The sequence below is a fragment of the Myotis nattereri genome, assembly GCF_964212035.1.
Source record: "Myotis nattereri genome assembly, chromosome: 18".
Lineage (NCBI taxonomy): Eukaryota > Metazoa > Chordata > Mammalia > Chiroptera > Vespertilionidae > Myotis > Myotis nattereri.
The window spans coordinates 32,947,726-32,965,052 of NC_138093.1; positions in this window are offsets into that span (position 1 = coordinate 32,947,726).

Sequence of the window (17,327 nt, forward strand, 5' to 3'; positions counted from 1 at the left end):
GGTGACTCTGCTTTAGAAGGAGGAAGCTGGGCTAGGTTATAGGTGAACTCAAGGTTATAGGTGAACTCAAGCCTATTCCCTATTTTTTCCCCAGGGCCTAGTCTAAAGGTCAGTGGCTGTCTTCATGGCTGTTTATCAAAGGGCAGTAGGGCAAATGCAGACGCATATTTAAGTTTTTTGATTGTGTCAAATGTGTTAACGTTTCAGTGGCCAAAGCAAGTCATTTGGCCAAGGCCAACATCAATGGTGGGAGAGGAAGGGTAAGGGGATGTAAACTTATCTCCTGTGGGACGGCAGTGAATATTTACTACATTATTACAGGTCAAATAATTTCACTTTTAGGAATCTATCCTAGAGAAATAATCAGAAGTGCAGGCAAAGTTACTAATCTCTGCATTTGTAGTCAGATGAAAACAAACCAAACATGCAAATATCTAAAAGCATGGATAGTTAAGTAGAGTAGGATATATGAAGGAAATATTATACAGAAATCTACGAAACATAATAAGGAAAACATGGGGAAATTTAAAAAGCAGCATGAAAGAGGAAGACAAATTATCAGTTATAAAATGAAATTTCCCAGTGACTGCTTCAGCATTTTAGAAGAATGACAACATTCTTCACAGGGAAAAGCTACTCTTTTGTTTGTGAAAGATGAAGGGGCGTCTCTGGCTCTGAAAAAAGGCCATAGGCCAGTCTAGATAAGGAGGGGTTTAGAAAAATCAGGAGGCAAATTTCTCATCATATCACAAGTTCTCAGTGTTTGCATTGGTAGCCTGAAAGATAGAATGTTCGAGACCCTGAGCAAGAAAGAGAAAAGAAGCAAAAAGAAGGTCAACCATAGAGCAGTAGGCCAGGCACTAGGGAAACCTTGCTTTTGAAATGAAAATAAACATCTAGTTACATAAGAATACTTGATATTCATTTTTAACTTTTCACCATATATTATTACGTGGTGCTTTTAATTAGAAGAAGAGGAGCATGACAAATACTCAAAATCTGTTAACACTTGAATAAAAAGGTAATTATTCCTCGACCCATCAGTTGCAGAACTGAGGCCCAATCAGTTTACTGGTTGGTTGGATTTATACATTGTACCTGCAGGTTAGTGAATTTGAGCAACAGTGACACTAGCTATTTCTTTTTCAGTTATTTTCCTGCTATTGCTAAACCTTTATAGCAAATACCTTTATTTTAAAATCCAGCAGCAACGTGGGTTTGGTGTTTTGGAGAATATAGGAGTGGGAGCTAGGCAATAAGAGGAGCTGATAAGCAGGTGCGGGGGTGGGCCGGGGATGGGGGCGGGGCGGGGGCGGGGGGGGGAGGGGGGGAGGAGTCAGATGAGCAAAGGTGAACCAGAGCAATGACATCCAATAGAACATTCTGCAATAAGATAGCCATATGTGCTTTTGAATATTTTCAGTGTGGCTAGTTTGACTGGGGACTTGAATTTCAATTTTACTTAAATATTATTAATTTAAACCTAAATAGCCACATATGGCTATTATGTTGGACAGCACCAAGCATCTAGATAAAACCAGAAACAGTGGGTGAAAAGTGATCAAAAGAATAGGTAAGTAGGTTGTCTGTCATTCAGAATTCTCAGAACTAGTAGAAAAGGCACTTGATATCTGGAAGTCACATAAAATAGAAGCTTAAAATAGTTTATTTAGTTATTTCAGAAAGGGAAACTCTAAAATATTGAAAGGTAACATGTATAAACTTAAAGTTTAAAGTACATTTCTGTGTTCAGAGAAAAGGCTGGAAGGATATATTCAAAATGTTAAGTTTAGGTGGTGTGATTATAAATATTTTTCTTTATCTTTACTGCACTTCTCAAATTTTCTCCATGAGCATGCATACGTTTTTATTTTACATCTAATTGTTTACTTGTCTTGATAATATTTTAAAGTATTAATTCTGCCCTCCTCCTAAAATTTCTCCATTTCCTTCCCCTGTTCAATGGACCAGGTAACTTACTGTGACCCTGGGCTTCCTGGTTTCTGGGAAAGTATGTGGTTGGCAGAAAAGCAGAAGTTATCTGCAAGATTTCCGGTCTTTTGTTTGAGGATGTAGAGATGTACAAAATTATTAAGAGAAATTGGGGGGTTTCAACAAACAGAAAGGATGAATAAAACTTACTCCCAGAGAGCAAAATGATTTTAGGGATTGAGAGAGGGGTCTGTGCATTTCAGACTACAGGCCACCAGGATGGGCTTTCTGGTAGACCTGGGGTCTTACATAACCTCAGAGGGAAATGGCTGTAAGCAATGTGTAGGGAGTAGAACTTACAAACCGTGGGATTCTCTGCCTTACAAGAATGTCCCTTGTCTCAAGGGGGTGAGAGAAAGATGTTAACCATGAAGGTGTCAGACAGCAGCAAAGAACATTTCAGTGAAAGTCTGTGTGGACCAAAGGGCCCAACACCACCTCTTGCATTTCATTACAGTCCTGGTGTAGGTGTGAAAGGCACAGGAAGGAATGAAAAGAAATTTCCTACCAGCTGGTCAGGAAGGATTTGAAAATTATATTGACTTAAGTAGTTTAAAAAAAGAACATAGCCCAGCCAGTGTGGCTTAGTGGTTGAGCATTGACCCATGAACCAGAAGGTCATGGGCACATGCCCAGGTTGTGGGCTCAACCCCCAGTAAGGGGGGTGTAGTAGGCAGCCAATGGATGATTCTCTCTCATCATTGATGTTTCTATCTCTCCCTCTCCTCCCCTCTCCTTCTAATATCAGTAAAAAAATATTTTTTAAAAGAAGAAGAATGTGAAGAAAATGGAACCCTGTCCAGTATACCAAAAGGTGGCTGGGTTCAATTCCCTGTCATGCCACATACCCAGGTTGCGGATTTGATCCCCAGTTGGGGTGTGTGTGAGAGGCAACTGATCAATGTTTCTCTCTCACGTTGATTTTTTTCTCTCTCTCTTCTTCTCCCTTCCTTTCTCTAAAATCAACTTAAAATATTTCAAAAAAAAAAAAAAAAAAGAATGAAAATAGAACCCTTATGCATTGCTGATTGGAAGGTAAAATGGTGCAGCCACAGTGGAAAAGTGTAGTGGTTCCTCATAAAGTTAAACAAGGAATTATACAATCCAGCAATTCTACTTCTAGGTATAGACCCAAAAGAATTAAAAGCACAAACTCCAATAGATACTTGTGTGGACAAAAAAGGGCCACATGCTAACCTAAAGGTCTGTGTGGATGGAGGCCTTGCAGTCAAGAGACCTAAAATAACCACAAAGGATAGTCTGAAATTAAAAACCTCTCATTAAAAAGCAGTTTGTAGTGGGTAGTCATGTGCTAGGCCAGTATCTTCCTTGACAAAAGATCAACTTCGATCTTTATTGAGTCTATTGTCTTTTTGCATCTAAGATAACATACCTGTGAAAAGTCAGGATAACTTGTAACTTCCCTTTTTCTGACCGCTGGGAGCACAACCAAATGGGCCTGGGCCCCAGGACTGAGACCACAAATTCCTTAATTGTTATTGTTATCATGTTAATTGTTGACTGTTAACTATCCTATAGCCTCTTAAGTAGAAGAAGTATTTGTCTATCGTTTTACCTTTTATCCAATCCCAGAGGTTTCCCTACTTTGCATTCTCCCGCCTCCCTAATCTATCACCAATGGAGTTCATGTAACCCACTTACATCTCCTCCTTTGATTGTAATGTACAAAACAAGGTGAAGGACTGCCATTCTGGAGCATTATCCCAATATGTTGAGATTCTGCTTCCTGGCAATTGTCCATAGTTTGGCTCAAATAAAGTCACAAAAATTCTTTACAGGTTTGAATGTTTTTTACATTAACACTTGTGCACTAATATTCACTGAAGCACTATTTACAATAGCCAAAATGGGGAAACAATAGCCAAATGTCCATCAACGAGGTAGTGGTAGAACGGTACCAGGTGTTATTGGTAATTGGACCTCGGTTCAGCAACCTCGGTACTTCAGTTTGGCAAAGAAAGGATTCAGAGCCAAGGAAATCAAATCGAAGAGAAAGTTTCTTTAGGAAGCCACAGAAATAGAAAGAAGTGAGTCAGCTAGGTTGTGTCAGCTCAGGAAACAAGTTACAGTAAGCATGTCAACCCCAAAGGCTAACACGAAGCAAATAAACAAGGTTTAAGTTTATGTGGGCTGCAAAAAATCAAAAAGCTTCAATTTTCATAGAAACGTAGATTTATTTCAATAGAGACCATGCTGAATACAAAGGGCTGAAATAAATGACTAATCGTTAACATAAAATAATAGAGCATTTTAATAATATTTTTTCTTGAACATTAATTTACCAGACACTGAATAACTGCACAAATTAATAAGCGTAATGCAAATAAACCTATTTTTCTTGTTCTCTGAAAGCGAAATATTTCCTGTTGCACACACCAAACAAGTCAGTCCAAGACTAATGACGGGGCAATCAGCTGCTAAAATATTCGCTGCTGGTATTAGTGGAGAGAAATGGTGCACCTGTGCACAAGGCGCATAAGGGCCATGAATGCAACATGATTATAGTCATCAGTGAACGCTGTAATTCATTACTAGTAATTATGTATAACAAGATATTGTAAAAATTAAGTTATAAAAATTTTATTATAACGTTTCTTACGTACCGTTATATTGGCTGGGCCGCAAAAATATTCGTTGTGGGCTGCGAGTTTGACATGCTTGAATTACAGAGGCAAAAGAAGGTCCCTTGGAGCTTAGGAGAAAGAAAGGCAAAGTTATACACCCAGAGAAAGGAGAGGAAGAAAGGCATGAGAGAGAGAGAGAGAGAGAGTGAAAGAGAGAGAGAGAGAGAGAGAGAGAGAGAGAAAGAGAGAGATCGAAATCGATCCTGTGTGCACCTGGAGAGAAGAGAGTGGGGAAGGGAAGTGGGAAGGGGTGTGCTAAAGAGACAGAGAGAATGCTTGCTGGGGCTTCATCTTAAAGCAGTGGTTCTCAACCTTCTGGCCCTTTAAATATAGTTTCTCATGCTGTGACCCAACCATAAAATTATTTTCGTGGCTACTTCATAACTGTAATGTTGCTACTGTTATGAATCGTAATGTAAATATCTGATATGCAGGATGGTCTTAGGGCCTAAGACTTAGGCGACCCCTGTGAAAGGGTCATTTGACTGCCAAAGGGGTCCCAACCCACAGGTTGAGAACCGCTGTCTTAAAAGCTTTTATCTGGAGGTCTCTGGGGGAGGATCTCAATAGAATGTTCATCAGCTTTCCAGCTGTATCTTTTCAGGGTCGTGGTCTCTACTGGTTGGTTGGTGCCAGGACAGGGGGGTCATTTGTCATTGCAGCTGGTCCTGATGTCAGCCATGGGGTCACTCCTGCTGACCTTGCTGCTTTTCCTGGACCTGGAGCTGAAACTCAATTGAATCTCTAGGCCTTAATGCTTAAGGCAGTGGTAGTGCAAGGGCTTATATGGGAGTAGAATGAGCCTATTCTCTAGCCCCTTGCTCCTCCTCTAAGGGGGTCAACTACATGACCAGCAAAATGCCAGGGGAGGAAAGGTCAGGGGAGGGTCAGAACCACATGACCAGTGATATGAAAGCTCAGGGAGGTCTAAACCACGTGACCAGTAATATGCTAGAGGAGGAAAAATTCACCCTGGGGGTGAGGTTCCACCCTACAATTGTTCCACCCTACAGCTTCTGCCACTTCAGACTTCCTGAACTCTGATCTTCATCTCTCAGCATTTTTGAGAGGGCGTTCCTCTCTCTGTTATGATCCTAAACATGTCTCCACCAGAAGCCAGAGCAAGTGTAGGAGCCATCTAATTCGTTTTCCTCTCTCGGGAATCATGGTCCTACTTCAGCTGTTATTTAATGTCTGAAAACAACTGCTCTCTATATGTAATCCAGTTTACTTGTGTTTTATGGTAGCAGGACAAGCCTGGTACTAGTTGTGCTGTCTGGCCCGATATGGAAGTGTAAATTACTAAATATTTCTTTAATTTTTAGAATTTGCTTTGTTCTTTTTTAATCAGATCTAGTCCTTTTCGTTATGTGTTGTTCTTGTCTTATGACTTCTACTCCTCACTTCTCTTTGAACACTGTAAATATCCCTAACTGATGGCATGTTAATATTTTTCTATTATCTGTATTTCTTTAGATGTGATTTCTCTAGTTCATTGTACCTTATTTATCTGTCTCTTCCCTAGTTCCCTGTCTCCTCTTGGGGGTTATACATTTTTACTAGGAACTCTTCTTCAGTGGGAGTTGTTTCCACAGGAATTAAGTCAGTGGCTCTCAAGCTTGGCTGCACATTAGAATCACCTGGGAATCTTTTTAAAATCCTGATTTCTGGGCCTCATCCTCCGGAAATTCTATTTCTTTGTTACTAATGTGGCCCCACCCCATAACAAAGAAACAGAATTTCCGGAGGATGAGGCCCAGAAATCAGGATTTTAAAAAGATTCCCAGGTGATTCTAATGTGCAGCCAAGCTTGAGAACCACTGAATTAAGTGGACTGGTGTGCGAAGGTCCCCCTGTTGTGGGCCATGAGTTTGGCTATTGTATTGGACAGCACCGCGCATCCAGATAAAACCAGAAACAGTGGGTGAAAAATGATCAAAAGAATGTACCAAGGCCGCAAGAGTTTCAGTTTGATTAGTTCTGGTTTTTTGCATGTCTTCATGCAAATCCATACAACACATTGAGCAAGGTTTGAGGTGGGTTTCCTATGTCAGATTTCTTGCCTTTTTGCTGCCTCCCTGGCTTAGAGGGCAGGGTATTCTAGTTTCCACTGTACGGACTGGCTCTCACATTTATGAAAGGGCCCATTTCTAGGGGCTGATGTTGCCTGGGACTCTGAGCTCAAGTCCCAACCCTGGTTCCCATAGGAAGCTCCTCTGTAGGTCACTGGGTTTAGCTCTTGCTCACTACATTGATTTTGAATATTGTACTCATTTCTTCTACCTGGGGATTTCCATTCGTAATGTCAAGCTCAGTTGTGTATTTTTAAAAATTAATTTGGATTTATCGTATTATTTTGTGTTGGGAAGGGGAACTTCCAAAGTCAGTATAGTCTACTGTGTTGACTTGACGTATGTGTAGTAACAAGAGGTGCATCACATTGCTTCTCAAGGCACACATTTTTTTCTGAATCACAGATCGTCTTTAACTCTTAATGAATGTATTATTTATCCCATGCTTTGTTCCACAAAAGAATTTTAGGTGCTAGTGTATGAATTTATGATCTCCTTATTTGATTATAAGGTACGTCAATAAGGCATGGAGCATGTTATGTTAATTTGTGTACTCCAGGACTTGCGAAGCAACACCAGCTTAATGTGGGATTGAATAAGGATCTGTTGAAAAGAACGCAAGGGAGCTTTCTAAAATTTTCCTAAGAACTGGTATTTACTAAGTTCAAATTCTTTAAAATACAACTTAAGACAACATTTCCCTGTTTTTATTTGATTTCAAGACAACTGTTAAATATTGAAGTATGCAAAGAATCTCTCAACTAGTAGCTACTTTAAATCCCCCCACCCCGCTATTAATCTGATAGGAAAATATAGCATTAGGAAAATCTCAATAAGCAATACTTTCTGTAAGAAGCCGTGTTCCAATGAGCTAAAGTGGAAAATGACAAGTTAGAGCCAATCCTTTGAAATTGTTTCATTGATCATAATTCAGATAAACAAAAATGTATAGAGAAGTATATAATGAGCTTTAGCAAACAGCATAAGAAACAAAGCCCTGTGAATGGGAGTAGGGGCATCAGGAAGGAGTGAGTGGTGGCATTCTTGGGAGTCTGTTATTGGGCTACCCACGAGCAGCCTCAGGATCTGGAGCCAGAGCAGAGTGGGATGCAGGGGGGGCAGGGACCCCTTCTGTAAGGAGGAGGTGACAGCTGTAGGAGCTCTGAGCACTCTCCATACTTGTTGATTGTCGCTCCACCAAGGGCAGTGGATTGAAAGGGCCTCTGGTTGACCTCCCAGCTGGAGACTTCAGGAGGGCTGGAAGCACCCCATTTCTCCTCACTTTAAGAAAATCCCTAGAGACACTTAGCTGGAAATTTATGCAACTGGATGGCCTCAGGCTTCCCGAAAGGAGGAGGAACTTCTTGCTTTCTGCCAAGGAATGGATCATTTGGAACACTTGAGGCTCTGAATAGTCAGAGGATTGTCCCAAGGAGGGGACACAGAGAATGAGGGATGTATGACACTCATTTGAAAAACTTGGGGGGCACAGCAGGGGAATAATTTATTTGGGGACCTGATTTCTACATCAGGATCTTAGGAAACCTCTGTGCAGAAAGTTCCAGGGTTGCTGCAGGGACAAGTAGTAAGGGGTGAGGGCAGGTTTGGGAGTGAGGTGGTCTCAGCACTGAGCAGAACAGACTTGGTGGGTCTTGCTGCCAAGCTGAGGACAGAGGCAACGTTCCATCTGATGGGCAAGTCCTCCTTCAGAGAGGGAGTGTGTCAAAGGGCCCGTAAGGATAAAACTCAATGCTTTTTAAGAAGCTAAATGCACCCAAAATAGCTATAATTTCCATGGAATTTTAAAATCTCAGTGGGGTTTACTAAGAAAGGAAAAGCAGCAATAATGACTGCTCTCCAGAGAGAGATAAAGCTGAGTCAATCCTTTCGGCACTTGTAAAACAGATTAGCTATGCTGGCAAACAAAATGTTAACCCAAAAGAAAGAAGGGATTCTCTCTTGGAAAAACATATGCCAAGTTTGCTTCAGTTACTTTTTCAGCAGGGATTGCTCATAGAATCAACTCATTCTAGCACCAGGGACTTTGGAAGTGAAGATCAGCAATTCATTTCTAGCTTTTGATTAAATTGCAGTAGAATCAGCACTAATGCTGGAAGAAACCTTTGAGATTCTTCACTTGAACTCATTCAGTTCTCAGGAGATGATATGAAGGTCCTGAGGGTATTAAGGTATTATACCTGAGGGTATAAAAGTCAGGGACAGCTACGGCTGGAATCTGATTTCCTGACACCATGGGGCCTGATGTCCGTTCAAGATACAACTCAAAAGTCCCGGGCAGGAGAACATGCTCAGAGTTGGCCTGTCTGTGAAAAGCAATTAAGATAATATTGACCTGGGTTGGAAAGTCACTTGTCCAGACATAAGGGAACCTTTCCAGGGGCAGGAGAAATGTCTATCAGGCTGTACTTTATATTTATAACCTGTGATAGAGAGGAAGGAGGTCTGGGTACTCTTTAGGCCTTATGTCTGTACTAAAATAAAAATCTGTGATTAGTTTTGAGTGTGCCTGATTACCAGCACAAGTGATTTCAATCCCCTCATTCTTAGTCATACTGATACCATTGTAATGAGCTAGTTAGTAATACTAGGAAAGGAGCAAAAGGAAGGCCAGGCATTGTAGGCCTGTCATTTGGGCAGCTTTACCAGGAATCCACTGCAACTTTACCCTCCCCAGGGAACCACAGGTCCATTCCCTGCTGAGCTGGTGGAAGGGACTAGACCAGCGGTTCTCACCTGTGGGTCGTGACCCCTTTGGCGGTCCAACGACCCTTTCACAGGGGTCGCCTAAGACCATCCTGCATATCAGATATTTACATGACGATTCATAACACTAGCAACATTACAGTTATGAAGTAGCAACGAAAATAATTTTATGGTTGGGTCACAACATGAGGAACTGTATTGAAAGGGCCAGAAGGTTGAGAACCACTGGACTAGACAAAGGGGAGATGGGCACATGTGCAGTGAAGTTGGGGTGATACAGGAAAGGTGCCTGTCAGTCAAACCTGGGAACAGAGATTATTGGCCAGAATAAATGGGCCCCACTGCAAGTCAATGGAAATGTGGGGATGCATAATCACCCAGACAAAGGAGTTTGTTCTCTTGGCTCTTGTGTGGCTCTCTTGCATTCGCCCGTGTTTCCTCCATAGCCATGTGGTCCCAGAGGCCACATGGGACCCCACATGCAATGGATTGATACACTGCCACTGGGAACACAAACTAAGCCAGCCTGATGCTGGATTGGACTGTGCCCCAGCATGGAACAGAAACTGGGCAACGGCTTTTTTTGTTTTTTTAAATATATTTTTATTGATATCAGAGAGGAAGTGAGAGGGAGAGAGAGATAGAAAAAGCAATGATGAGATAGAATCATTGATTGGCTGCCTCCTGCACGTCTCCTACTAGGGATTGAGCCCACAACCCCAGCACGTGCCCTTGACTGGAATTGAACCCAGGACCCTTCAGTTCCCAGGCCAACGCTCTATCCACTGAGCCAAACTGGCTAGGGCTGGGCAATGGCTTTACTCCTACCTCTGCTGAAGTCACAGCTACACTTTCCCTGGGACAGAGGGAAATGGGCCCTTAGGAACTCAGGGATTTAACTCCACCCAAATAAATGCACTCATTCTCCCTTGCAAGTCTCAGAACATTATTTTTCTCATGACATTGCAAGAGTCCCACTTCCCCACCTCCCACCCCTTCCCCAACCCTCGGGCCACTGGTGGGGAAAGGGAGAACTCCCCCCCAGTAACAATACCAGCTGACCAGGAAGACTGGGCTTGAGATGACAGCTTTGGGGTTCACATCCCATTGGGTTTTGAGTGCGCCTGGTTACCGGCACAAGTGATTTCAATCCCCTCGTTTTTAGTCCTACTGATGCCATTGTAATGAGCTAGGTTAAGTGGTATACATGGGATGATGGAGATGGAGGGCAGGAAGCAGAAATTAAGAGAACCTGAGGTGCCCATTCAGTAGCTCTTTCACATGGAGTGTATGGCCAGGATCTGCTATTCCACAAATATGTGCAGAAGATTTCTAAGGCACCCAAGAATTAGTGGGCTTCCAAGTGGGTTTGGACTCTACTTGTTCAGACGTTACAGAACCTTGACAGGAACGGAAACATGTAAGACCTTTTATCTCTGAACTCCATTTCTGTTGTCTCATGGTTTTACATAAGTCACAACTCCTTTGATGGAACTAGAGTGAACAGAAAAGTGAAGTGTAGGAAGAGAAAAAAAAACAGAAAAAGAAAAAGAACCTGATACCACTCTACTTTATTGTTGGTCTCTGCCTCTCACAGGCACACTTCTTGCAGAGTGCCTTATGTATGCAATCAACAAATACAGACACTTAGCTTGTTTTCTTTTTTCCTTTATTTTCTTTTATTATAGACAAATGTTTGTTGAACTATATAGTATCTTCTCCTGGACATTCTCCTAATTTATGGCAGAAGGCTTACCTTAGCAATAATTCACCCACTGGTGTTTTAAGGAGATGGCTGTAGAAAAAGACTGGGGAGGTAGAAAAATATATATTTGCATAAATTGTATGTCTTTGAAGTTTCCCAAATTTCTGGATACTTTTTTTAAATTTTGATGGTCAGTTTAATTCAGCCTAAAGTATATGCTTTTATGAAGTAGTCTTTGATCTTACTACCCCACATACTTCTCACATTCAGGGAACTTATTGCTATCTTTATTATGTAATTTTATAATAACTTAAGTTTCTATTGGATGTGAGTATTTATACAAATGGTAGTTCACTTATTCATCATAATTGCATATGGGGAAGGTCTTATAAAAAGCACTGGATTTGGAATCAGGGCATCTAAGATAAATGTTCCTCTCTGCCATGTACCTGCTTATTGGGGTTGGGTGAATTGTAAGATCTCTTTGCACCACATTTCTTCATCGTAAGACAGATACATACGACATGTATCCTCTGGCAAAGTTGTGGGAAGGCGTAAGAAGGCCATGTGTACAAAGGAAGTTCAGGTCTAGACAGAGCTGATAAAATGGCCAAATAGTTAACTGACTTCATCACATAAATAAGAACTGGAAGCACCTTTAAGGTATGTTTTTAAATTAGAATTTTAGATTTTACATTGAAAGATCTTGTTAATATTTCAAAACCTTGACACTACTAATTTGAATGGAGACAAGCAAAATTTAAATACAGTTACCATGCATCAGCAAATATTATTTCCTCCCTGTGCGACAGCAAGATAAATTGTGGAGACCCTGATGACATGTACCAGTAACAACCACAGTAATTCCTGTTTATACAGTGCTTCAGATGTTTCAGTGTGACAGTGACTTTACTTATTGTACAAATACTTGAAATATATTTCCACCACTAGATGGAGACACAATCATAACTGGTCAAAGGTCACTTGCCTGTTTAAAAGAAGAGGAAAACAAGCAACTCACCCTCCAATAATTGCATATGGGACAATCTGTGTACATTAGCAATACGTTCTGATAAATCTGCCAATCTGATGGATCAAAATTAACTTATAATTTGTATTTGAATAAATTTGAATACCTTTGATTTTGAACCTCTTCATATTTTTATTGACTACATGCAATATTTCCTCTGTAATTGCCTATTTGTATTGTTTATCCAATTTCCTATTTGATTATCTGTTTGTTTTCAATGTGTAGAAAGAAATAATTTTATAATAGGTATTAACGTGTTGTCTACTATATTGGTTGCAAATATTTTTTTCTCTGATTTACATTTATAGTGACTTGCCATTTATAATTTGTTATTGATTTTTAGAGAAAGAGCAGGAAGGGGAGAGAGAGAGAACATCAATTTGCTGCTCCACCAATTTATGCATTCACTGGTTGTTTCTTGTATGTGCCCTGATCAGGATCCAACCTACGACCTTGGAGTATGGGAAAAATGCTCCAGCCAACTGAGCTCCAGGACATGCTATCTATAGCTTTTAATATGATCAAATATTTTATAGTTTGGGGGATTCTTGTATTGTTTATTTAATTGTTATTATCAACTCTTATTATATAAATACTCATGTCAAAATAAAATAATACATGTATATTTAAAGTTTAGATATTTAATCCACCTGGGTTTTAGTTATGTAAATGGTATGATGGGGCAATATTTTTTCTTCCAGAACAATATGCATTTATGCTGGTCTCATTTTTAAAACTCTGCATTCTACAGAATTGATATGTCACATTCATTCAGAATTAAGTTTGCAGTCCAGCCAGCATGGCTCAGTGGTTGAGCATTGACCTATGAGCCAGGAGGTCATGGTTCGATTTCCGGTCAGGGCACTTGCCTGGGTTGTGGGCTCAGTCCCCAGTGCAGGGGAGTGCAGGAGGCAGCCTACCAATGATTCTCTTTCATCATTGATGTTTCTATCTCTCTTTCCCTCTCCCTTCCTCTATGAAATCAATAAAAATATTTTTTTTAAATTAAGTTTGCATATAGTCTATATCTATATTTGTACATTTCACTCTATTGGTTTACCTATTATGAAATGTATATTGGTACCTTTTATGATAACTTAATTTTATCATTTGACAAACCTTATCCTATATAATAAAAGGGTAATATGAAAATTGTCCCCTGGACCAGGAGTTCAGCCGGAGTTCACCCAGGGGTGAGGCCGGCTGGCCAACCTCCCATGTCCCCTCCCCCCAGCCAGCCCAGCCCAAGTGGGGCAGGATGGCTGGACCCCACCTGTGCTCAAATTCGTGCACCAGGCCTCTAGTTTTAAATAATCAGATAAAGATATGAAACAATGGCTACTGTGAAAGTTTCAGTAACTGTCAAATGGAGCCTAGCTCCTTCAATCCCAGTGGTGAAGATAAACAATTTCACTTGTTCCCCTTTTGGAAGCATCATAAATCATAAATCTAGATAATTTCTAATTCTCCTGAAACTTAAGGACAACACAGTGCTTTTTGTTTCAACAACTTTTCCACAATGAATACTTCTACTGTCTTGATTTGAGCTTATTTTTTCCTACAGTAAGTAATTCTATTTTCTTAGCCAGTAGTGTGGCATACTGTCTATTACAAGTCACCTAACTTAGTGAAAGCTCATTGTCTCTGAGTGGGACTTTCAGGAGGGGAAAGCCTGTGTTAACTGCTTAACTACCGGCCAGCCTAGGTACCATGTATTTCCTGCCACCTCTCCTACAGAGCCCCTCAGAACCATATGACATAAAAGTCACCCTCCGGCCCTGGCCGATTTGGCTCGGTGGATAGAGCATCGGCCTGTGGACTAAAGGGTCCCAGGTTTGATTCTGGTCAAGGGCATGTACCTTGGTTGTGGGCATATCTCCAGTAGGGGGTGTGCAGGAGGCAACTGATCAATGTTTCTCTCTCATCGATGTTTCTAACTCTCTATCCCTCTCCCTTCCTCTCTGTAAAAAATCAATAAAATACATTTTTTTAAAAAATCACCCTCCGGACTTAGCCCCTGAAAGTATGAGCTTCTGATTGGTTGCTGTACTGTGAGCCCCTGTTATGATATTTAAATTCATATTTAAATTCATGATATTTAAATATATATGTCTTATCAAAGATTTTAAAAAATACTTATTTTTAAGGAAGAGCTTTGAAATTTTCTTCCCCCCCCTCCCCCCTCAATTATTCAAAAGGTGAAGTAAAACCCATAGCTTTGTTGGACTTTTTATTCAAGCAAAAGAATTCTGAGTCCTTGACTCTTAAATGAACGCCTGCTTGGAGATTGAATGATTGAGCTGAGGTGGGGGTGTTAGGCTGACAAGCAGGAAGGTTACCGAACATCCCTGGCTCAGAGGGAGGGCTGCTGCCATCTGCTGTCGCTGAGGTCCCACTCAGAGGATCCAGATTCTTTTTCGTTCATGACTTGAGGGAGTCTGCAAGCCTTCAAACTTCAGGAAGGATCCCTAACCTAGCGCTTCTGCTTTGATAGCTCACCCTGCGGGATCTGACCAAAGGCAGGCAGAAGGTTCTTTTGCGGTGGGTGAAATGAGGGCCCAGCAGAGGGAGGCTTGGTTTTGCGATGTGAGAGGAGCAACTTTACAGGAACCTCTGCGAGCCCCATTCTTTCCTCAGGAACGGCACTGCCCCCTGGAGGGCACATACGCAGTGTGACTCCCAAGCTCACTCAGGGCCGTGATGGGCAGGCACTTCTGTGCACAACAGTCTCTGCAAGGCAGCCCGCCACGGCCCTGGGTCAGAGTGGCCTGTCTCTTTCCTTTCTCTACTTCGGACAAAAAGGACAGCCATAACCTCCCCTCTGCCCACGCATGTGATGAGATTCTGCCACTGAAGGCGATCAGTTGTTCTCTCTCCTTGAATGAAAGCCCATGAATTAAAAGGTAGGAAATGGAAAGTCCAAGTAAAAGCCAAGAGCCCTAAATAGGGGCTCTCGCCTTCCAGAAGCATTTTGGGTTCAGGACCTGCATACTTCCCTCAAAGTGAAATGGGCACTGAAGATAACCCCAATATATTCTGAATATAACTCGGTTTCTATGGACGGCAATTTGATCAAGACAAGTTTATGTACCTAATTCTTTGCTAGAAAGATAATAATATCTTTAGTGTGCAATGGAATTCCCACAGTATTAATATAAAAAGACCACCAACTGCTACATACATCTGGGAGGAGTCTCTAAGATACTCCAAAAACAGGTTAAAATATCAAGATAGCATCCCTAATATTTGAAAGGTGCTATCTCTGAGATAAAAACAATAAAGCAGCACTAATAACACCTCCCTAGATTCAGAGGAAATGGAAGTGCAGCTCTGGCTGGTGTGGCTCAGTTGGTTGAGCATCATCCCATAGGAGCTGGCACATGGTCAGGGCACATGCCTAGGTTGCAGGTTCCATCCTGGTTGAGGTGTGTAACAGGAGACAACGGATGGATGGTTCTCTGTCACATCGATGTTTCTCTCTCTCTCTCTCTCTCTCTCTCTCTCTCTCTCTCTCTCTCTCCCCTGTCCCTTCCTCTCTCTCTAAAATCAATAAAAACATATTTAAAAAGAAAGGAAATAGAAGAACATGTCTTACGGTAATTATGTTTACAAAGACAACTGTTATTCATACAGGATAAAGACATGAATGGTCAGAGGACCAAGTCTGAACATGTTTCTCTATTTGAAAGTGTTGCTTTCCAAATAAACGTACTGATTTATTAAATTGTGTTATAACATCATTGGCTAAAGCTAATAGTGCACTCTAATAAGAGGAGAACTAAAATACATACACATGTCTGGGAAGACAAATCTAAATTGTGAATGAAAATGTTTTTCTGCTCTAGTCTAAACACTTTCTATCCTTTAAGACGTTTTGGATGAGGAAAAGCGAAATCTGTGGTTTGGAGTCCTCAGCATCCTTGTTGAACTACAACATAGAGGAACAGAATATGTTAAATAGCAACAGCCCAATAATTAATAGTCATGAAAAGGCCCAAGGAATAAAACAAACACAGGAGGCATGGAGCCTGAACTGTTTTCTGTAGTAACAAGAACACATGAAAACATATAAACGCTTACAGAAAAACTTGTACATGAATGTCTGTAGCAGCATTATTCATAACAGCCAAAATGTGGAAACAACCCAAATGTCCCTCAACATCAAGATGGTGAATGGATAAACAAAGTGTGGTATATCCATACAGGAGATTATTATTCAGCCATAAAAATGAATACAGTACTAATACAGGCCCCAAATTAGATGAACCTCAAAAACATTATGCTAAGCACAAGAAGCCAATAAAACTTCCATATGTTAAAACAAAAACATATAAATGCAGATAAAGAACTTTAGAACTATGCCTTATTTTGTTTACTTATATTTAACTTAAGGAACACATAGTGTATTATGTGCCAGACACTATTCTAAGCACGCTACAAATATTGACATTCTACTGTAATTTTTGTAGATTAAGAAACAGAGAGGTTAAATATCTTGCACAAAACCACAGTGCTAAAGATCTCAGTACACTTTCAGTTTAAAAAATTAATATATAAAGCGTACCTTTAAAGCGTAAAGTGAATTTACCAATTGTTCTATAAACTAACAATATGGTGAATACTATATTTGGCCATAGTATTAACTCAAAACTGCCGTAACGAAATATCATAGACTGAGCGGCTTAAACAACGGAAATCAGAAGCCCCCAATCAGAGTGTCAGTATGGTCAGCTTCTTGTGAGAGCTCTCTGGCTTGTAGATGGCTGCCTTCTCACTGTGTCCTCACATGGTAGAGAGGGAGAGAGGGGAGGGAGAAGGAAAGAGAGGGAAGTAGAAGGGGGGTTGAGAGAGAGTAGGCAGAGTAGGCCCTCCTCGTTAACAAATGAATTAGGTGGATATGTACCTATTCATGGTACTGTTAGGAGAGTTAAAAAATGAATTACCTAATATTAGAAACTATTAGCAAATTATTGTTACGTCTTGTTACTTGTACTGATTGTGGTTAGGTAAAAAAAGAAATCTGTATTGTTAGAAACACATATTGAAGTATTTACAGTGAAATGCCATGGTGCGTATGGAAGTTAGTTTAAAATACTTCTACAACAAAGCAGATGATGTAATGTGACAAATAATTATTGTTAAATTTAGTTATGTGCATA